This window comes from Sorex fumeus, unplaced genomic scaffold (assembly GCF_029834395.1).
Source record: "Sorex fumeus unplaced genomic scaffold, SorFum_2.1 ptg000024l, whole genome shotgun sequence".
NCBI lineage: Eukaryota > Metazoa > Chordata > Mammalia > Eulipotyphla > Soricidae > Sorex > Sorex fumeus.
This window is the reverse complement of record NW_026606081.1, coordinates 27,017,484-27,041,646: the sequence shown is the minus strand read 5'-3', so window position 1 is coordinate 27,041,646 and position 24,163 is coordinate 27,017,484.

Genomic DNA, 24,163 nt, shown 5'->3' with positions numbered 1-24,163 from the left:
TAAATTCTGTTGAACGTTTTAGAGTTCAAAATATGGTGCATGAAATATTACATCCTTGGAATATTATCAAAGTAAAGCTGAAAACTTTTTGGTTATTTTTTTGGGTTTGTTAAAATTCAATTGTGTTCCAAAACTTCTTAGGAAAAATATCACCTAAAATCAGAGACAAACACGAAGCCTTGAAATGAATAATGGTGTTTATTTTATCAAATAAAATATACAAAATTTGTGACTACATCATCCTCTAAATACTTTTTTAATTTCTGAAAAGTCAAACTATTATCAATAGAGAGCAAAGTGCTCAAAAGTCCAGTTAGTGGTTCAGTTACTTTTGAAAAAAGTGTACCCAGTCCTCAAGACACAGAATGTTTCCTTCATTCAGAAAAGTTTCTCTGTACTCTCATTACCCTTAAAGCCCGTGGCATATGATAGTCTGATTTCTATCATCAGAAGTTAATTTTGTCTAGTCTGAGAGCTTTGTAACAGGCAGTCGACATATTCTTTGTTTATAAGTTCCATTAGGTACATTGTTTTCATAGCCACCTACATTTGGTGATAATTCCCTGGTTTGTTCCTTTCTATTCTGAATAGATTTGATTTGATTAATCTACAACTGACTTATACATTCTCCTTTTGACTGATATTTAGGCGGAATTTATGAAGATCATGCATAAATCTCATTGAACTTTCCTGTACACAGAATTTGGCAGGCACATGTTTTTAATTCTCTCCTTTTGAAACGGCAGAGCCAAAGGGTAGATATATATTCAACTTTTTTAGCAACTGCCGACTTTCTAAAGTGGCCATGCCATTTTCTCCTCCCCATGGTACTGCCCATGAGAATTATGCTTGTTTTGAATCCCCTTTGATCTTTGATGTTGTTGGTCTTTTTCATTAGAACCTGGATCTGTGGAATAGGATGCTTTTGAGTACTTTCAACAGAGTTGAAAAATATGCCATGAAGGGATACACGCTAGTCATTAAGGCTGCCACAAATATTTCAGATTTCTGTTCCTCCTGGACACATGAAAAGATTGCACTTGTCTACTTCCAAGTTTCCTGATGAGATGTGTACAGGAAACAAAAGGCCATTGTAGATCTGTGTTGAATATGTAGTCTAACAGCAGTAACCTTTATTATTTGAAGCCTTTGAGACTTTTAGTACCATTTGTTACCATATTAACTTAACCTAGGCTGAATGAAGTGTGGAATGGAGTTCTAACTATTGCTTTCCCCATTGGGCTGGCTTCAGTTCTTAGTGAATTTAGGATACTATGTAAGAGATAAGACTGTCTTAGAAGGAAGCGATTGATGTTTTTTGAGGACTATCCAAATTAAAAAATTATTAACTTAAGCTATTCTTTTGAAGACTTAGAATGTAATTTATTTTTTGTCACTCAAGTGGGGAAATTAAGGGTTAGAGTGTTAATTAACTTGTTCAAGGTTATAAAAACCAGGGAGTCTGGGAAGATTTTGTCTTCGTTTTATAAAATCTCATAGCTCTGTGCTATTTGAAGATGTGATATAATCTCATTGACAAGTATTAGACTGTTATGGACAGAATTATTTGTTCCATAGATGTGAAAAAGGAGTGCAGGTCCTAAAGTTAAAATAGAGTGGTACTTGCACAGAGATGCTTGAGTGAATGCATGGGTTTTATTATGGCTATATTTCTAAGCAATGTTTAAAAATACATCTAACAGAGGTAAAGAATATACCTGATAAGATTCCTTATCTTATCAGGTCCATCTCTTAAACCATAAGGCTGACTTAATTTTGAGACTTCTTTATATTTAGTTTTGATTTAACAGTCAGAATTCATTTGTGGCACCAGAGATCACAGGCAACGTAGCTGCTACATTTAAATAATCAAGTTGCTAGGAGCATGTTTTGTGTATGCATTAGCAGCAGAGACCAAACTTATGTCTTCATGTCTGGTCTTCCCAACTCTAGAATTTCATGTGTGAGTGTGAGTGTGTGTGTATGTGTGTGAATGTGTAAAAAATGTAGATATGTATGATATACATGGATATAGATATTTTTCTTTGTTCAATAATTGTTCATGCACCACTATTCATTTTCTCCTCATTCTTTAGATAGGGTCTTACTTAGTTCCTTGAATAAAATTTTTTTTGCTTTTTGGGTCACACCTGGTGATGCACAGGGGTTACTCCTGGCTCTGCACTCAGGAATTACCCCTGGTGGTGCTCAGGGGACCATATGGGATGCTGGGAATTGAATCCGGGTTGGCCGAGTGCAAGGCGAATGTCCTACCTGCTGTACTATTGCTCCAGCCCCTCCTCGAATAAATTTTAAATAACTGAATTAATATCTATATCGAATAAGCCCAATACTTGCCATCCTTTCAGAATAGTTTCTGTTGATGACTTTTTTCATGTGTATGGTTCATACTCGTCATTTCTTACATGCCTGGAAGCTTTTTTTTTTTTTTTTTTTTTTAAATACTAATTCTACGATTTGAATCCCAAGCCTCGGGTTTTCTTTTTCCAGGACTTATTGTTGTTACTGGTTGTTTTTCTTTATGTGTCATTATTATTGTTATTATTTTTGGATGACTTTCCTGACCTAATTCTGTAAAGATGTTTAGTTTTTGCCTTTTGTCACAACTGAACTCATTAATTGGTTAATTTGGTTGTCAGTGGCTGTGATTGGACAAAACTTTCTCAATGTCCTGGATCAATAGATCTTCCAGTTTTAGCTAAAAGTCTCTGTTTGCTTGCTGGAATACACCAGAGGCCCTTTCCTGGGAAATTGGCTATTCTGCTTTAACCATCGTTCGCTGCCATCCCAGAATATCAAGCTCAAGCTTATAACCTCAAATTGAACTATTTGGGTTCTTTTCTGAATACCCCAAAACCTTGACATGTCCGTCACTCTCCACCTGGATGTGAACTTCTAGATTCTCAAGAATAAATGTCAGTTTTTCCAAATACTTCTGATTATCTCATTCTCCAAGTTTTCCTTATCAATGTTCTGGGTAGCTTATAGCAAGTTTCTGTGTTTATAAACCATCCCAGCAAGCCACAAAATAGAATCATTTCCTCTTTTATTAAACTCCTTTGAGGAAATAAGACTTTTCATGCTGAATGAGCCCAGAGAAGGGTCAATCAAAAACAACTTTGCAAGAAGAGTTTTCTCAGGAGTCACATTCTCCAAGAATGTGATTTTGAGATCTCCAACGCTTTGGGTCACCTCCAGAGTCTGCCTATTGCCAGTTGTTACTGTGATTGTAAACTCTTGGCTTTGCAGGCTGCCATGGAGCTGGAATGTAGAATTGGAGCAGGTCAAGTGAAATGTCACATAGTCTGCTCCATTTTTAAAAATGATGCTCAGTGAGATTTCTTGGAGAAATACATCCCAGATTACTGGAAGCTTTGGTTAATTTCCAGAGTTCTGATAATTTTAGTTGGGCCTGTTTCTCACTGTGTTCATGAAGGAGAAAATTTCCAGAAGTTTCATATCATAATTTCATTCATTTCATCCTTCTAAACTAAATTTTATGCGAATAAAATTTCTACATTGGGGTCAATGTAGAAAACTAAATGAGGAACCCACTTCTTGTGGAGTTTCAGTCTCCCACATGTTGGGAATTGCCAAATTTTCCACTAACAACTCAGCATAAAAATTACAGTTACTTCTCCATCCATGAAGAGACTAGGATCCTTGCACCTAGTCCCAGTCGAGGCTCTTAGAACCAGACAGGAGCGATGTTCAGAACACACCAGCAGGAAGCTGGGCCCATTGGGGAAAGGGTCAAGCCAGGACAAGGGGACCACATTTGTTGATTTTCAGTGAATTATATCTATATATCTATACACATATATATATCTTACATTATGGTATAACACAGAGGTTTTTCTACCTCAAAACGGTTGGAAACTCATGTGTTCCTTTCCAAATTTATGGATTAACAAAGAAATCATCAGTAATAGGAGATCAACCTTCTTCTACATCCTGGGTGTAAAAGGAGCCCCACCCCATAAAAAAATCTTCTTCCTACATTGTATTTTAGCACACTAATTTATTTGAAATACTCAGATTTTTAAATTACAAAAATGAAAAAGCTTTATGCATTTATAAAATCAACAATATATACTTACTTTATCACACTTTATGATAGGTGTTAAATTTGAGTTTAGAAAACAGAAACCAAATTTGTTACTTTATGATTTATTTAAGCATCCTATATTTCTAATAAACAAAATGTTATTAGAGACTGTGGTTTTCATATAATTACATCAGGTGTGCAAAGATTTATGATAATTAAAATAACATTCTGAAGGGTTGGCTTGAAACATTGCTGTCACAATATTTAATAAATAAAGTCTCTAAATATACTTTTCAGAGTCAAATTTGAATTTTCAACAGCATTCCCTGTTCTTTAACCATGACTTACAAAAAATACAGCCTTAATAAACTGAAATAAATCCCCCAATTTAATTGTTAATTGGATCATTCCAATAATTGAAAGTTTAAAATTTTTCTCCAGCCCTTGAGAAGAAACCCTGATATTTTTCATTTCTCTGGCCCTTCCATTCCTCCTTCTGCTTGGATAAAGCATTCATGAACTTTTCTGAGAGGAACGCTGAATTTTTCTAGCAGGTTTTCATGAGGACAAGGCTCATTTTTTCCAACATTGCATCTGGCACATTACTGGAAGGACTGAACACAGCTAACTATTACAACCCCCCACTAGAATATTTCCCTGTTCTGAATACTATCTGTTTCATTCTTCTAGTCCCCTTGAGGTCAAGTCAGGACAAGGAAGAAAGGAAAAATAGAGGGTGCAAGTGTGGATTGGCCTAGAAAGTGAAAATCCAAGGATAAACAAGAAGTCTCATCGTGTGCACGGAAAATACAGTGTTCACTTGGGCTGCATTTCCAGACTTTCTCATCTGAACCACAAGCTTTTCTGGCTTTCAGGATTATAGTTTAGTGCTTCCAGCCAAATTTGGAACAGTGTATTTATTTTGAAAGGCAGAAATGTGCTTCCAGATGTAGAAAATAAGAGAGAAACTGAGTGACAGAGGTCTGTAGCCATTTTTGGGACTTGCATGATTCTTGTTGTTCAGTTATTCAGGCTGCTTTAACAACAGATTGGGAGGTGCTCAGGCCTTATTCCTCCCTCTGTGCTCAGGAATTGCTCCTGGTGATGCTCAGGGGACTGTATAATCAAACCCAGGTCGGCTGCATATGAAGCAAGTGTCTTAATCCCTGTAGTATCTGTCTAGCCCTGCAAATAGCAGGGATTTATTTGCCATCATTTTGAAGGCTTCAGTTCAAGATGACAGTCAGGTGAAACCCTTCAGCTCCTCTTGACCTGTGGGCTTCTTATAGTGAAGGACAAGGGATCTCTGATTTTTTTTTATAAGAACCCCAATTCCTTCCTTGCAGAGCCCCAACTTCATGCTGTAAACACCTCTGAACATCCCCCTTCCAAAAACCATTATTTTTGGAGCTCAGGATATTAATTTCTGAATTTTAAGGGGAGCACAATTATTCTGGCCATGCAGTTACCAGCCTACTAATGGAAGCTGTGGCTCATCATTGGCATTGCACTCTGTATTCTCACCTGTGGCATTGTATTCTGTGGGAGCACGGCAGAGTATGCTTTATCTCAGGATATCTGTTTAGATCTTTTTCTCTGCAATGGGGTTGGAGTTTTCATGGTAGGATTTCATCATTTGAAGACCCTGGTAGAGCATTCTGCTTTTCTGTTCTTTAAATGTTTGGCATTTGTGTCATTTCAGCTGAAAACGATTCTTCTCCAGCTTTCTGTGAATTCTCTAGGAGAATAACTGCAATTTCTGGCTTGGAGTGTGGGTGGGCTTTCATGTTCTACGTACCCACAGTAACTGATTTCACGCTGCAGAGGCAGTTCCTTGGTGAGCTGGAGGACACAGTTCTGTCTATTCCGACAATCTCATGTGCAGAGCAATCTCTTTGCCACTGCTCCCGTGAATCTCTGAAAAAACTTGGAGCTAATTTGAATTTAATGTTAAGCCCGGGACTGTGAGTTCCCAAGTGGCGAGACAGACAGAGACATGACACAATAATGCAAAAGCAGAAGCAGTTTTTTACAGTTAACTTGGGTTGACTATCTCACCCACAGAGTGGTCTCTTGATTGCGACCCCAACTCCGAGTAGCAAGCAGTTTATATAGGGTTTGATTACATAAGAAGTAGATGCCTTATTGTCTCAGAGAAAAAAAAATTGTAGTTACCAAAAAAAAAAAAAAGGTGTTTTGGCAAGTGTCTAGGGTAACAGGGTAACAGGGCAATAGTTAAACAATGATTTCCAGTAACAGTGTATGGTTACATAAGCTACTCATTCCTTATGGCTAACACCTTGGATCTATATTGAACAGTTTTTTTTTTTTCATCTTGAAACTTCTGCAGAGGCCTTGGGGCCTTTGGATTTCAGGTTGCTGTTACCTGTCACAAATGACGAAAGGAAATGGTATGTTTATGTGTTTATCTTTTGAATATGTAGACATGAGTCAAATTCTAATGCACACAAAGAAAATCCATGTTTAGTCACATGCAAGATCACTGCGGTGTGGGTAGGTGACCCAGAGTTCTCAGATAATGGGAGTAAACTTCCCAGGGTATGTTGCATACTTTCGAATTTGTTCATTAGTAGTTTCTTGAGTGTTTTTAGTGTTGTCTACATTTGGAAACCGGTTTCCAAATTGCTCACAGATTGCAGAAGCACTAATTGGTAATGCTCCTTTTTTTGGTTCATTGCCTCCCACATTTTCTGGCAGTCACTGGTATCAGTTAAAACATGAACCTACTAAAGGTACTGTTTTGAACAAATGTAGTCTAAGCAGCGTCTTCTTAATTTGGAGGCTGATTTTAAGCTATTACTTCAGTGTCTTCTGGTATTAAACCAGCCTAGATTAAATTTTACAGCAATTACTGAATTTAAATTTTAGAATACCAAGCATCTGATTCCATCGCCAGGTGAAAATGAAAGTTGTTGAAACTGTAACGAAAGAACACATGTTTGGGATTTACCACTTCCTCTCTCTTATGAAATATGCGAAGTTATGCATAATTGGGTGGGTACCTAGAATGTGAAGTAGAGTGGTAGCCAGGAATCAGCAAAAGTACTGGATGTAAAATTAGAAGATATATTTCACTTTTAAATGTTCCCAGGTCTAGAGATGAGTTGTTTGTAATTAAATGATGTTTGTGTCTAAATGTGTGTATGTGTGATTGTGTGATTGTGTGTATACTGCATTGAAGAGGAGTTATAATAAAAGTGAAGTCAACCAAAAGTCTGAAAAGGTCTAGTGACTTATTTTGCAATTAACCTTGGGTATGTATAGATATTCGAAAAGTATTCTTTAGTTGTCTGTATGAAAACTTTCTTCTGAACTCAAGTTAAATACGTGAAGCTCAAGTTAAACACGTGAACTTGGAAAACTTCTGAAACTGGAAAATATCAGCATTTTAAGAAATTGCACCTATAAAATAGTAACATAATTCTGAAATGAATTTCCCAGGGAATTCTGGGGAATTTCCCAGAGTAATCTCTGAATAGTAAGTCAAAGGTCTTTGTTGGGGTTAGGGCAATTGTTTAACCATTAGGGTTCTTGCCTTGCACTCACATGACCTTAGTTTGATCCCCAGCATCTCAGGTGGTCCCCGGAGCAACACCTTGACTAATTGCTGAGTGCAGAGCCAAGAGCGAGCCCTGAGCACCACTGGGTGTGTTCCCTTCCCAAAGGTCCCTTTTTGGTAAGATAGAGCCTCCAAAAAAGTGCTCAGAAGACCCATGAACCTTCCCCCAAACTTGGCCAACCACGCCAGTGATCCCATGTGAGAGTCTGAGGTTGCTGCTCTGGCCCTGCAGTGGTGGGGATCACTCAGTACACACCCCTGTGGTGCTCAGTACCTGCACCCAGTGATGCTTGGGGGACCATTTCAAACCAGAATCTGCTGCACACAAAGCATGCACATTAAACCCTGTATTACTTCTTAGCAATCCCACCCCCAAACTTCCATTTTTAAAAGAAAAGAAAACAATAAATATAAATAAATATATAAAGATAAAGGAAATGCTTTCAGTGGAAGGTACAATATAGAATCGTTGAGGGAATGTTTTTGATAACCCGTTATTCACTTGATTCTAATTTCCTCAAGTAATGCGATACGATGAGCCTTTACTTTGAGTTTATTACATGGAAATGAGATATATACTTGGCCATTCCTTACTGAACCCGAATATACTCATATAGCATTGGGGCCACACCCAAGGGTGCTCAGGAACTTCTCTCTGCTCTATGATAAAGGGATTACCTCTCTCAGTGCTTGGGGGACCATGCAGTGTCAGAGACTGAACCCAGGGCTTCTCCAAGCACCCATGAACTCTAGCTCTTTGAGTCATTTCCCTGGATCTACCCTAAATATTCTACTCGAAGCAGCTACAGACAAAGGATCCACTTATGCCTTCACTAATTGCAGTGTTTTCCAGACAGATTGATCCATTATGTCCTGTTACCTTTCTCTCTTTTACCCTGAGAATACAAGTGTTTTTTTTTTTTTAATATATCCTGACTCTGTTTTGTGAAACACATAGATGAATTTATCTGTGAAGTACTTGCCCTTTCTGTTACTTTCCCTTTTGGGATTTAAAAAAAATAGGCTCGATGGCATCTAATTCATCTGAGCACAACTCTAGGAGTGGTGAATCTTATGGAAAGCCTGGAATGATACAGGAAAGATGGCAGGAGAGCACTGAGGAGCACCGGTGACCTAGTGCTGCTCATTAATCTGCTTTGGCTTCCAAGCACCCCTGGTGATGGTATGGAATCGAGCAGTATGATCAGCAAAGGGCACAGTTGGACTGTGCTGATGAAAGAATCCTAGTAGGTCCTCAAGATAATCCCAGAAACAATCAGAGGTCCCCAACCTTAGATGCATCCTCACTTCACTGGAAATGTTCTTAAATTCTAATCACAGCACTTCTGGTTTCTACTTTGGAATGTGGGAGGAATGCGGGAGGTGGGAATGGTGGCCCCACCCCTCACAACACAAAGCCATGAACCAACCATAATTTGTTTTACTTCCGGAATCTGTTTGGGAAAGCTGAGGTGGTGACCGACTAGCTCAGAATATCCAAAAGGAAGGTTGATAGGTAGAGCCTGAGCATTTGTGTGTGTGGCGGGTGGATGTAGTAAAAAGACAGAAGTCAAAAGTGGGTGGAGAAAGAGGCCAGCTTCACAACTAGTCTTGAAAGGAACAAGATGCCACTGAAGCATCCCAGGCACACTGGTCCAGGCTGAGAACTCTGGGGCCTTCTTGGAAGAAGGGTGAGAAGGTTCCCCTTTGCGTCTGAATGCGAAACAACTCGAGGCCACACCCTTCCACATAGAAACAGCCCAGTTCTGTGCCTGAGCCTTATTAAGCTGCCAAGTCACCAAATTTATTTGTCTGTCTCCGATAGACCAAGAGCCTTCATATGCCCCCTGCAGATTGGAAGAACAGACAAGAAAATGCCATGACCAGGAGGAGGGGCAAGTGTATGTGTTAGGTCCAAAGCTATGGCTGGGTTTGAAGCCTGGCACATTGCGAAGTCCACAGCCTTAAGTACCGGACACATGATACTTTCCTACATCTGAGTCTTGTAAGTTTGAAGGATCTTTCCCCTTATACCAGACAACAAGATCAAGTCACATGTAAGACTGAAACCCTGCTGCATATGTTGCATGAAGAGGATTTTTTTTTTAGTTTGGGGGCCACACGTGGGTGGCTCAGAACTTTCTCCTGGGTCTGTGCTCAGGATCACTTGGGGGAGCGTATATGGTGGCAGGGATTGAACCTGCTTTGGTCATGTGCAAGGCAAGTGCCCTACTCATTATACTATCATTCTAGTTCACTCTGCCTCATCCCCAAGAACAGGAAGAAAGGCTTAACATAGGAAAATGCTTAAAAAAACTTTTGGGAAGCCAGCTTTCAGCACAAGCAATTGCTAGTGAAATTTAAAGTTTCACTCAGTAGAGCTATAGCAGGGCAATCCTGCATCCAGACTCACCTCTAATCCCAGAAAGCAAACCTTTCACAGAGAATTGAGTTCAGAGATCCTCAACATCTTCACACCTATAGACCAACACCAGTCATGGACCAGCAGCTATAGCCAAGGAAGCAGACCAGTGATTTTCAGTCTTTCAACAACTGTGGATCAACACTGGTGCACAGACTGGTGGTTGAAGCCCTCTGGTTTAGAGGAGAAGGAGACTCCTTTCTGGGTATAGCACCCACTTTGAAGCTGGACATTTTTTTTCCTAAAACAGAGCTGTGATGGGTTCAAAGGGCAAGAAGTGAAAAACATGCTTTCCAAGGAGCCAAACAATATACTCATTCGGAACTATGATGTAATACTGAAACTAATTCATAGAGAATATAAAGTAATAATGCATGACATATTAAAGACCTTAATGGAAAATTTGGAGTTAGGCACAATCAGAAATAAACTTTCAGCAGACAGTTGCTAAATGAAAATAGTACAAGTCTGAATAATGGGAATGAAGAGGGCCAATAACCTCAACACTGATGTGGATAGTATTGAAGAGGAAGACTCAGTTCCCTCTACCAACTATGGCGCGTGGCTCCATTTTAACTGTCCCCACCCTGTGTTTTCAATATGACTTCAAATCCCTAAGTACGCAGTTACCCAGGATAGTAAATTCTACCCAGACCCCGAGTTCACAAAGACTAAGAGATAGTGGGAAGTACTTGGGTAGATGGTCAAATTTGTAACCCAACAGACTACATAAATAGTCTCCACCAGTCTAAGTGGGAACATAAGATGTTTAATCTTAGCAGAACAAATGGGCCCTAAATTAACAAAACATCTGGGAAGCAAATGGAACTCTTCTGATACTTTCTTTGATAAGAAACACAAAGACTCATAAAGCTTATATGAGTCAGAAGAGCTATAAAACTCCACAAAACAACAAAAAAAACAAAACAAAACAAGCTATACTTAGTCTTCTACTAAGTTTCTCCCAGCTGGGGACTTCCTCTCTCTTCTGATTTTTAATAAATCTTTCTTTCTATGTCTGAGTCTATTACTTATTGTTTTCATTCTTGAAAATGTTGAATAATCCGTGAACTGTAGACCAACACTGCCCCAGCTCCTGAACCAGTCCCGGCGAATTGAAGTTAGATGAAAATGTTCTAACTGAAACCCTCAAAGCATCAGAGGTTTGTGGGAGTGAAGTTCAGAGGAGGGTTGACCAGAATAAATAAATCAGCAGGAGGAAATTTGTCAATGATGAAACTAATCTGTATCAGGATGTTGGAGTGAAGGCTCTGAGGCTGTACATTTACGAGTCCTCATGAAACAGCACAGAACGATTATTGAGGTTGTTCTCTTGGAAAATTAAGAACAAACCAGAGGAAAACCACCCTGATTTCTTGAACAATTAATTAAACTGTCATCTCTGGGAAAGGGATTTTGGTGTCAACCAAGAAATTACACTAAACATAATAGGAAATAAAGAACTCATCTGGGGGTGTAATTTAACTCGGTCATTTCTTCTATTAAGCACATTGGTTCTTAAACTTTGCTGTCTATCTGTATCCCATGGAATCTTAAAAAAAATCCTGACATCAGTTTCCTATCTTCTGAAATTCTTCTTTAATCTGCAAAATGTGATTACAACTAAGAACTTTAAATGCTTCCTGCTGATTCAAAGGTATAACACTCCACTGTTCAGAAGAGTGAGTCCCGCAAATTGAGCATTCAGAATTGTCTAGACGGGCAGGTTAGAACCGTATCATTGCCCCCCCCCCCCCCTTAGAGATTCTGATTTTCTAGATCTGGACTAGAAGTTGAAAATTTATGTTTCTAATAAGTTCCAAGAATTCATCACAACCATCTTATTAGAACCACCAGTACTGCCACTGTTATAACAACTGATCTTACATGCGAACTAGGCTTAAATTTTTCATTCTGAGATCAAAATAAAAATTCTGATCAGAGAAATCTGTGGAGGAAGATTTTGTGTTTCTCACAAGCACCCCTGTTATGCCACAGAATTACCACAAAACTGGCCTTACTCCTCGGTGGGCCCTTAGATTTGGCATGTAAAACCAGCACGTGAGACTCCTGATGCTTATAAAGTTATCCTCATAATTTCACAGCTTTAAGAAAACAGTTTAGCACTCCTGGATGTCTTATGTCCAGGCCTCACTGGTCTTTCACTAGTTTCTGTGTCCTCCAGCCCTAGTCTCTGCTGCTCTCTTGCTGGTTTTGTTCTTCAAAAATCCACTTTGGTTTCTCTCAGATTTTGTAATTGGCTTCTCCTTCCTGGCACTTGCTGCTTTAGATCCCTTTAAGTTTTCTTTGTCCTCTGACCATGGGATACTTTCCCTGACATCTGCCCTGGCTTGCCATTTGACCAGGTCAGGGAGAGGTCTGAGAGGAGATGGCCTTCCCTGTCCCTTCCCTTTGAAGTGTTCTTATTCCTGCTAATTAGCCTTTTCTGCTATCCATCAGAGTGGCTGTCCCTCCTGCTGGAAAACAGAACTAAAATGACTTTGAAAGTAAGAGACACTAGAATTTTTTAATGGTGCTATAGCAGGAGCAGCAACATCCAGGAACTTCTGTGCACATTTCAATTTGAACCATCGCTAAGTAGTTTGAAAAATGCTCTTCTTAAATGTGGTGGGTCTTCAGTTGTATTGTATTCTTTGTGACCCGACTTTCCATTAACTGGTGATTGAAGCTTTGATCTAGCTTTTAGAGGATAGATATGCTTCTGCAAGTTTCTTAACTCACTGTGAAAAAAAAATACAGGGGTTCAGAGGCTGATCACTACATTGGGACCAGCCAATGTCTTGGTAGACTGAAAAATTGCAAATAAAGCAAATATCTGGCTTAAGAGTGAGGAACACAAGGAAAGTGTTGACTCCATTTCACTTGGAGAAATTGCCATCAGAATTTGATGGGGTGTATTGTTTCCATCTGGTATAAAACATCTCTCTTGGGTTTTCCTGCTACAAATTAGTTGGCCTATGAGTACCTTGCCTGGATTTTAGCTTCCTCTATTACACCACTCAGTTTGATATCAACAAGGCAAGCGCACCGATTAAAATGTACATTAATGTTTCCTCAGAGGTTGGCCTCTGAGAGTGTGGACAGGTTAGATCCCCATTCCATAGAAAAAAGCTCAATAGCACTGTTCTCCTATTGTTCATCGATTTGCTTGAGCGGACACCATTAATGTCTCCACCGTGAAACTTGTTGATACTGTTTTTGGCATATCAAATATGCCACGGGGAGCTTGCCAGGATCTGCCATGTGGGCGGGATACTCTTGGTAGCTCGGGCTGTCTGAGAGGGATGGAGGAATTGAACCCGGGCTGGCGGTGTGCAAGGCAAATGCCCTACCCACAGATAAAAGTAAACATTATTATCATTAAAGAGCTTGTGATAGTCAAACTTCTAGAAGAACAAAATCCCAAGTAAACAGAAGCATATTTACTTGTAGAATTAAAAAATATTTAATTTTATTTTATCAAGACATAGATCAGGGATCAGGGGGAATGCCCTGCCAATCTTTCTCTATTCGTACATCTTTTTTATTTTTTGCTTTTTTTTTTTGGATGGGGGGTCACACCCGGCGATGAACAGGGCTTACTCCTGGCTCTGCACTCAGAAATTACCCCTGGTGGTGCTCAGGGGACCATATGGGATACTGGGAATCAAACCTGGGTCGGCCGCGTGCAAAGCAAATGCCCTACCAGCTGTCTATTGCTCCAGCCCCTCTATTTGTACATCTTAATGCATCTTTACTTTCAAATGAAAAACACAGGAAGGGTACACTCTTTAATACACAAACCAACATTCCTAAGCTAGTTTAGCACCTCTGCAATGAAGTGTTTACAATTTCAGCAACATTTTCCACTGTTTCTGTTACTGGGGTGCACAGGACCAATAAAGTTGGTATGAGCTGTCTGGCATGGACAATAAGGTCCTGCCAGTGTCACCGAGGCAGCTGGACCTGAGACTCACTTGATCTGCAGGACCCGACAGTTAGTTAACTGCTTCCCTCAGAATGCTTTTGGGTTGAGTTTTGGCACCCCCCCCCCCAAAGTACTCTGGGTTTTCTCTTTGAGCTTTGAGCTCAGGAGTCACTTCTCAGGAACCACTGTTGGCTTCGTGAAAGGCAAGTACCTGATATTTTGTACTGTCACATTGGGCCTTCCACCCAGAAAGAAGTTTTGAGTGCCATAACTCTGGGGATCTGTGCAGAAAAAAGAGATATCAGCCCCCCTCCCCCTGCCCCCCCCCACACACAACCAGCCTCCATGTCACATTATCAGGTCTTAAACTTAAAAGGTATAAAAAGTAACCTTGATACTGATCTGTAGAATTTACTTCTCACATATATTTCAGTCGTGCCAGGATCAATTTGCACTTTACTTTTATCCTGTTGTTCGTTCAAAATAGATGCTACCATGAATTTTGATGTTTGATTATCAAATAATATGTCAGGTTCAAAGTATTTCTCTTTGATCATTTGGGGGCACAGCATAAGTGTATTACAGATCTCATTAAGTTTCATTAAGCCAAATTGTAGAAATAAACTGAGAGCTTTAGCAGGTTAAGTACTGGTCATGAATAGTCAATTTCTAGTCTGGCTGCACAATTTTTCTCTGTAGGTTCCCTTCTCTCTCTCTTTTTTCTTATTTTAATGAATCATTGTGAGATCCATTTACAGATGTATAGACTTTCATAATTGTGTTTAAGTCAAAGAGTGTTCAAGCACACATCCCTCCATCAGTGCCCATTCTTCACCCCCAATGTTCCCAGTATCCCTCCCCCCACCCCACCTCTTCCTACCTCCTGCCTCTGTGGCAGGCACCATCCCTCTCACTCTCTCTGGCTTTTGGGTATTATGGTTTGCAATACAGGAAAAAGCATCCATCACTTTTGGTCCATAGTATACTTTCAATATTCATTGACTATCCTGAGTGATCCCTCCAACCATCATTTATTTAGTGCTCCTCTCTCCATCTTAGCTATGTGGGTTCCCTTCTTTTCCTTTCACTGGCAGCATAAAGCCTGGGTATTTTTTTGTTTTGTTTCGGTTTGCTTGTTTTTTTTGTCTGTTTTGTGGACAAACCAAGGGGTATTAAAAGATTAATCCTGGCTCTTTGCTCAGGAATCAATTCTGGTGGGACTTGTAGAACCATAAGTGATGCTGGGAATTGAACCTGGTCAAATCGTATCCATTGTCCAATTTCTCCAGGCCTTCTTTGTTTTGTTTTGTTATTTTGGGGCCACACCTGGTGGTGCTCAGGGATTACTTCTAGCTCTCCACACAGAATCGCTCCCAGTGATGCTTAGGAAACTGTATAGGTTGGTGAGGATTGGACCCTGGTCAGCCGCGTGTAAGGCACATGAATGCCTTGTACTCTCACTGTTCTCTCTGGCACACAGGCCTTCTTCTTGTAAGTCTAACAATGTTTCTTTTGTTAAAGCTTCTAAAATCTGTTTATGAGTGTAATATGCATACTAATGGAAGGAAAAAATTAAGTTCTAAACTGGACTGATTCTTTGGATCAAGTTTTACTTGAAGCACGGAGCTGATTAATTTGCAAACACCTTTTGGTCACAGAGAATTAAAGTTTTATTGTATGTACTTGAATTCAGTGAAATCCTATAAGAACATCAGTTCCACAATCAGGAAATGCTTCAGATGGACAAGGTGAAGTTTCTAGGCTCCATTCTGGATCATAACATTGTCAAAGGCTAACATTATCTCATGGTGATTTAATTACAAACTTAAAAATAGAGAAATGACAGAATTACAGGCATCAAAAAACTCCTTTTTTCTGTTTTGTGTGTCTTGACAAAACTCCTTTCTATTTGATTCAGCAGTGAGACACATAGAATCCGAGAACACAATCAGTTGAATGAGAGCCAGCAGCTAACCACAAACAATCTCCCTCTACCTTTCACAGTAATGGAATTGCTGATGTTTCCCAGGAGCACATTTTGCAGATGCAATCTAGTTCCAATGGTATGATCGACAGTTTCTTAGTAACAACAACCAGAGAGAACCGTATCTCACATTGCAGTGGCAGCATCCATCTGCTCCTCTGTTACCCACAACCTGGGAGAAGCAAGAAAAAATAAGCAGGTGTAGCTCCAATTTCACAAAGAACAGCTTGCAGACTAAAAATTCTCTTATTTTCCATTGCAAATACATGGAATGTTCTGTGGCAGGTGTCTTTAATCTTACAGCTCAAGAACTATGATGTCACGGCAGAGTAGTTGTGGGTGTATGAATAGTGTTCTACAGCATAAAAACAATCCAAAGGCAAGTGACAGAAATCACCAGGGTCTTTGTGTATGCAGGTTAACTCCTGTACATGCTTGTGAATCATGTGAATTCTTGGTATCTTGGTATGAAGATCCCAATAGTGACAAACACTGTCTGAAGACTCCCAAATCATGATGAAACACTAGATAATCAAGTAACACCCACAGGGGACGTTGATGTTGGAATGGATATGAAAGTTGCTGCAAGGTTGGCCCCAAATGATCAGCATCATATATGGATACACCAAATCCATAGGCCGCAGGAAGACTGAACAAAACTGGTGACTAAATTAGGTATGGGAACCATCTCAGTCTGAAGAGGCGGTCTCGAATATACCATCACAGCAATCACCTCAAACGAAGACAGGATTTCTCCACAGGGGCCCAGAATTGCCCAGGATAGTTTTCCTGTCCCTCTTGCTGACAGATATGCTAGTGATGTAAAGATTATCCAAGAGTGTATACAAATTTTGTGCAGCATGGAGTTGGCAGATGATTTGAAATATCTTTCTTGAAAATGTATTAATGTTTAGAAAATACAATATTTTTACTCAGAGAACACATTTTTGAATAAAGTTTGTGCAGAGGCAGAATTTCCTGGAAAACTTTAGTTTCCAAAGGAGGAACCTCTTTGGTTGTGAAAATCCCTGCAATGATTCATACCTGGGGACCACTGCAGGGGTATTAAACCAATGAGCAAGAAGTTAGCAAGAATTTAGCCGAGAGCATCCCCTGCCAGGATATCTGATGGTGAATTTTGTCTCTTCATTTGTATTTTCTAAAATGCCTCCTGCCTCAATATATCAAAATGCATCTATGTTTTTGTTCTCATTCAGTCAAGATGTTGCATATTACACCAGTTACCCCATCAGGCCATCAAATATCCCAAAATAGACCAAAACAAATATCAGAACAAACCCATGAAATTATTCCAACAAATAACCAAATGGCTTTTTCTCTTTCAAATGATCACTTTAAGTTCAAATTTCTCTTTTATTGAGACTGGCCCACTTACCAAAATTGTATAAAAAGTATCTGCAATGGAGAAAGCAGGGGAAGTGATTGAGCAGAGAGAGTGCTTCTTATTTCTGCCTGGGGGCAACCCTGAACTTCAAACTCTGGGATAATAGTTCTCTTTTCATCCCTGCAGTAGTACAATCTGACTTTAGTTACACATTCTTAGATCCTTCCATAGCCTTGCAGGAGGCTGAAACTGAGTTTTGATAGCTTTATGGTTCACGGACTACCTCTTGGAAAGTGATTTATTATGTTACAGAATCTTAAGTACCTAGCTAAAGACTATGCTTCATTTCAACAAAGCATGTTACCATGTTTTATTAAAATTCCTTCAGGGGTAGAGAGACAAGTATAGGAGTTAAGGCATTTGCCTTACGTGTAGCAGACCCCAATTCAACCCCTGGAACTGTATATTGTATATAACTGAATGCCGCCAGGAAGTGACCCTGAGCATACAGCTAGAAAGTATTCTCTAAATACCACTAGTCATAGCCCTAATTCTTCCTCCCCCAAAAATAATGTCAAAATTAGATAGCATTTGTTCCTAGTAGTCTTTGTTCACTTAATCACTTAACTTCCCGTTAGTTGTCGATTTGCTCGAGCGGGCGCCAGTAACATCTCCATTCGTCCCTGTTGCGTGCCAGTGTAGCCCAATGGCATCTGTTCGCTCTGGGAACATGAAGAGCCTCAAACCGATCATTCATGATCTGGATGAAAAAGTCTGACCATCTGGTAGGTGGGCGGCCACGCGGTCTTTTGACATCCCGTGGGATCCAGTCGGTAACAGCTCTAGTCCAGCGGTCATCTTTAAATCTCATTACATGACCAGCCCATCTGATTTTTGACACCTTGGCAAACGAGACAAAGTCCCTGATTCTTGATCGTCGACGGATGTCGGAACTCTGAATTCGTTCTCTCATTTGAGTGAAACGTGATATTCCAAGCATAGCTCTTTCAATTCCTCTTTGGGAGACTCGAATAGCATTCTCATCCTGTTTACGTAGGACCCAGGTCTCTGAGGCATATGTTAATGCAGGAAGAACAGTGGAATCACAGAGATGTGCCCGGAGCTGGAGGTTCTTCGTCCTCTAAGCTATTTCTTTGATGTTCTAGTCTTTGTTACTTGGGAAAAAGAGAAGAAGTATCTGAATTTTAGCAAAAGAGGCACAATTGTGACAAAGAGGCAATAACAATAACACTTTTAACAATGTTCCTGTTTAGCAATTGTAATTGTTTGTAATAATAAGTAAATATATCAAAACAAATTCTAATGCCGTCCGGATGATGTTCTAAGTTCTTTTGTCTGTATATACTTATTGATACTCATTTTTATTCTCAACAAGCTTGGCACTTTGGGTAGCCACTACTTTGTCAATGAAAATACAGGTGCAGAGAACTTTGTCCACAAACAGGTGGAAGCTCCGTTATTGTCTTTAGGTTTTGTGGTTTTCCAGGCTGCTCTCTCGTTTGCCTTCCTCAACGTGTGGTCAAATAGTGGGTCATTTTCCCATGTCTAATGCAGGTGAGAAGCTGTTCCCTGTGTGCAATACTGTTTAGATACCACATCCCTGGGGAATGATGCTGATGTTGATGAATGATATGCGATAGCACAGCGGTAGGGCATTTGCCTTGTGCGCGCTGGCCGGGCTGAGCCGGGTTCTACTCCTCCGCCCCTCTCGGAGACCCTGGCAAGCTACCCAGAGTATCTCACCCTCAAGGCAAAGCCTGGCAAGCTCTCCATGACATATTCAATATGCCAAACACAGTAACAAGAAGTCTCACAATGGAGACGTTACTGGGCTCGCTCGAGCAAATCAATGAAAAATGAGAGGACAGTGCTACAGTGATATATATATATATATATATATATATATATATATATCAGATATTGACCCCATTATATATATAGCAGATATTGACCATATTTCATTGGGGGTAACAGGTGGTAATGCTAAGGGGTTACTCCTCGAAGTGTTCAGAGGACCATATGGGATGCCAGAGATCGAACCCAGGTCAGCTGTGTGCAAGGCGAATGCCCTACCTGCTAGAACTATTGCTCTGACCCCTACTGATGCTTATAAATTAGTCAAGCTGATGAAGACAAATCATATGATATGCACGAGATTTTTATTTCCTCCTTTATCAAAGTGATATTTTAAGGTTTTTTTTAGGATCTGTCTTGTGACCTGTCAAAAAACACAAATAGTTTGTGGTTTTGAAAGCCCCACATGGTACAAATGACTATATACTGAAAGCACTTGAAGGGTGCTTCAAGAGTGGACTATGGTTCCAGGATGGATGTGTTCCTACCAGCATTAGTAAGAGCATCCTCTTTCCAGGTGGAGTTTTCAGGATGCTGAAATGACACATTCATTTCATCTTTCCCACTAATGAGGTGGGTGACCTTCTTGCCCCCTTCGGTGGATAAATTAATGGACAGAAAGTCAAGATGTTTTGTTGCCATTTCCAGCCCAAAAAGGGGGAACCAGGAATCCAGCTCACATTGGCTGGTTGTCAGAGCTGTGGTTGTTCTAGTGCCAAAAGGTTTATTCCAACAAGCATGATGACAGGGAATAAAATCGAAAATGGGGTCAAATTTGGAAAAAAGCATGTTTGGAATAGTGCTGAAAGCTCCAGGTATTTATAAAGAAGAAAGTTGTGCAAGCAAGTGTTGTTGGGAGAAACAAAACCACCATAAAATGTTCAGTGAAAAACTCCAAAAAAGGCTGGAGAGAATAAAAAAAGGAACAAGAATCCCTACTGATTATACTGTCTAATAACATGGAGCACTTATGATGCATTAAGTATGACTATAAATGCATATATAGTATATATTTTGTTGATTATAAAAATATTTCCTAAATCAGCTCCATCAATGGCCAAGACCCAGATACTCTAAAACCCAGCTCCCGGAAGAAAACAGCTCAGCGTCTCCTGGCCCCGAGCCTGGCTGTCCTCGCCGGGGCCCTTTGGAAGGGGGCGGATTGGGTTTCCCTGCCCACTCCGAGCAGAGCCCTGGCAGCCGAAGACCTCCAGAACCAGCCACAACCATGCTGAGACCACTCTCCGCATGCATGAAGGTACCGGCAGAGGAACAAAGGCATGTGGGTCCCGGGGCTGAGATCTCCAAGCCTGCTCAGATTGGGGCTGAGCATCCTCCACCCAGATCCTCCATCTTCCAGTAAGCGGGGGTCACACCCACCAACTGCCTCCCGGCACCATCAACGGCCAAGACCCAGAGACTATAAAACCCAGCTCTCGGAAGCACATGGCCATGAATGTGACATCTTATTATCTCATTCTTGCTTTGGACAGCCTGGCAGGCTACCGAATGTAACCTGTCCACACGGCAGAGTTTGGCAAACTCTCAGTGGTGTACCCAATATGCCAAATACCAGTAACAATGATGGGTCTCATTCTCCTAACCCTGAAAGAGCCTTGAATGTGACACTTTTTAGAATCTCAGGGCTAGGACAAAGGAGACCTTAGTGGTGCCTGCTCTAGGCAATCGATGAACAACAGGATGATCATGATCATGATCATGAAATCAGCTCCAAATGTAATCTATAAAGTATGTTACAGGGTTACCAAGAACACAACTTTCTTACCTTCTCCATGTTTTCTCCATCCCTCTCCTGTTCTATCACTTAACTGCTAGCCATGATTAATGGGTAATAATTGGTAATAATACCTATTATTACCCATACTATAATTTCTCTACATTATACTTTTGAAGCACTAGACAATAAAAAAGACTACTTTTGTCTGGAGGGAGTCACACCCAGTAGTTCTCAGAATCTTTACCCAGCTCATGAGTCACCCAGCTCATGAGGGAAACTTTGTGGTGCTTGGAGAACCATATGGTGCTAAGATCTCACCCAGACCTCGTGCATGCAAAGCATGAGTTCAGTTCATTGAAGGATTTCTCTGCTCCCCAAAGTAACTTTTAAATTAACCTAGAAAAATTAAGTGAGGAAAGGTTCTATTCATACTGGGAGAAAAGTGAAAAATGATATCTCATTAAAGGAGGGCTCATGAGGAAGATGATAGGAGGAGGGATTTCTAGATATGCTGAGAGATTGTCATGAGTGAGTGCCATGATGGATCAATGTGAAGAAGCAGGAAGTGTCTGGTAGATAAATTGAGTTCCTGATTAGGCAGAGATGCCATTGACACATGGGAGTGGCACTCAGGATGAGGAAGGTGGTGTGAATGAGTTGGGAGGAGAATTGTTCAGGGGACATCTAAGTGGAAAGAGCTTTGAAAAGGTGGACACTGAACTTTGGCAGTCAGAGTGAGTGATTTTACTTCTTATTCTCCACAGGAACGTGAGAAGTGTCAGAAATAGATGATTAGTGGGGATAGAACCCAGGCTGGGAGCAAAGAAGGTTCTAGTGAGAAAGAGGTAAATGAAGAAGGAAAAGTGGAAAAGTTTAAAGGAGTGAATAATGATCTCTAGAACTAGATGGGGAAATGCTGGGAATGGATAAACCAATCTAGTAATTTTACAAGAAAACAGATGTATGATTATTATGAGTTGTGAGATTGCTCTATCATCCTTACCCAAATGTTTGGGGAGAACTGCCCTTAAAGTTATTACTAATGATTCACTTATTCAATCGTTCATATTATTTTCTGGCCATCCAGTATACCCATTGTTCATAATTTACAGCATTATTTTTAAGGAAATAATTTAGAAGTATTTAGATTGCAATGATAATTATACAACATCTATGACTTAAATCATTCTGGTCCTTATCAGGTTTACTACATTTAATTATTAAACAGGCTTACTTTCCAAAATATTAATGGCATGTCTGGATGTAACAAAGTTAGAGAGAAAACACACTAAAACAGCTCCTCTTTGCTATAAATAAGGCTTATATGAAAAGTGATTCTCTTAGAAATATAAATAGTTCAATGTCCATAGTTTAAGGAGTTAAATATTCATCCTGTCTCTATACTAAAGATTTGGAAATTTATTAGGAAATTATAAAGAGTCTTACTAGTCTAAAAAATCGGTCCTTTATAAAGCTGTTTGGGTTGTTTCTAAGCTCTGCTGTTTAATTGGAAAAGACAGGTTATTCCATTCAGTACTTTTCCAGCCATTATAGTAAAGCTGACCTATTTAAAACTTTCTTAGTTAGTTCTTCCCCTTTACTAAATTGGATTGGATTTGTTTGTGGAAGCAATGATAATTTAGAATTCAGCTCAATAGTCATAACTTGATTTTATTTTACTTGGACAGGAGTTCCTTGATGTTTATGGCACGCTTGAAAATATTCCTGATTTATTTGGATGAACCTTCACATTCTCTTTCACATCCTCTAATTCTTATTCACCACGTAACGATTCAATGCTTCTGGAATTAGGGAGTTAGTTCTGCTCTCAGAAGAAAGTTGACTGCAAAGGTTGTTTTGTTTTAATGGAGAATAAACTGGAATAGAGAACTATAGCACTTCAAAAAGACTGGAGGAGAAAAATGAATCCAGTTGAAGTGTCCCTTAGAATATAAAAGCTTTGGTTTGATACAGTGTTTGAGGACCACTTGGAGCTTAGGTTGTTTTTTGGGGTGTATTAATTGGCTCAATCTGATAGGATTTGTTTCAAAGCCAAAAAATTGCACAGGGTTATAATTCACTTTTCATTTTAATGTGTGAACAATATTATCAGGAAAGAGCCCAAGTCAAAGACAGCACAGGTGGGCTAGAGAGATTAAAATAAATATAATTTCTTTTTTGCCCATAATGCCAGCTCTGGAGCGTGAAACAAAAAATGTCCAAACAAATTGTGAAGTCACATTAGAAATTGTTCAAATGGTAATTGCTCATGGGTTTATTTTGAGTGCCAAAGAAGAAAAAAAAATTAGAGGATAAAAGGAAAAGGTGGACTTTGGTTAACTTTTGGATGCCATACATTCTTTTAGTCTTTTTTCTTTTTTAAATTGGCATCCACACTTTGGAAATGGGAAGTTTATTTCTTCATTATCATTGTCTTGGGAGACAAATCCAGGGGTTTGTTTTCCTTTGCAAATGCCTAAATATTCACAGGTATAGAAGCACACATGTATTTATAATCATGTATTATTATTGTCATGCATATGTATCTTTATTTTCCTTTATTCTCATATTTTCTCTCATTGGGTGACTGACAAATAATTTCATTTAGTTGTTGATGTAAAAAAAGATTGTAGTCTTTGAACAAAGTCCTACTTCATTATTAACTTTATATTTCTTTTTCCAGATTTATTTTAGTTAAGTAAAACCAAACCTTTCTGGAATTAAAAGTAAAAGTAAATGTTTCATAGCAACATAGTAATACTGATCTCAGATTATTAATAATCTAGCACAATCACTAAAGATTAAGGCAAATTCATAAACTCCTGAAAATACTCGGAGATACAACTTTTATTACATTTTAAAAACATTGAATTTCGAGTTCTCTTTCTAGCACTACACCTGTGTTTTCTTTTTTTTTCTTTTTTAATTTTTTTAATTTTCTTTTTTTATTAGTGAAACACCATGAGGTACAGTTGTAGATTTACAATTTTTTGTGCTTGGGTTTGATTATACAATGATCAGATATCCGTCCCTCCACCAGTGCCCATTTTCCAACACCATGGATAATATCCCCCCCAACCTCATCCTCCCATCCCCCCCTGCCTCTGTGGCAGGGCAATCCCCTGTGTTTTCTCTCTCTCCTTTTGGGTGTTGTGGTCTGCAAAAGAGGCATTGATTGAGTGGCAAACATGTTCAGTCCATAGTCTACTTTCGAAATGCATC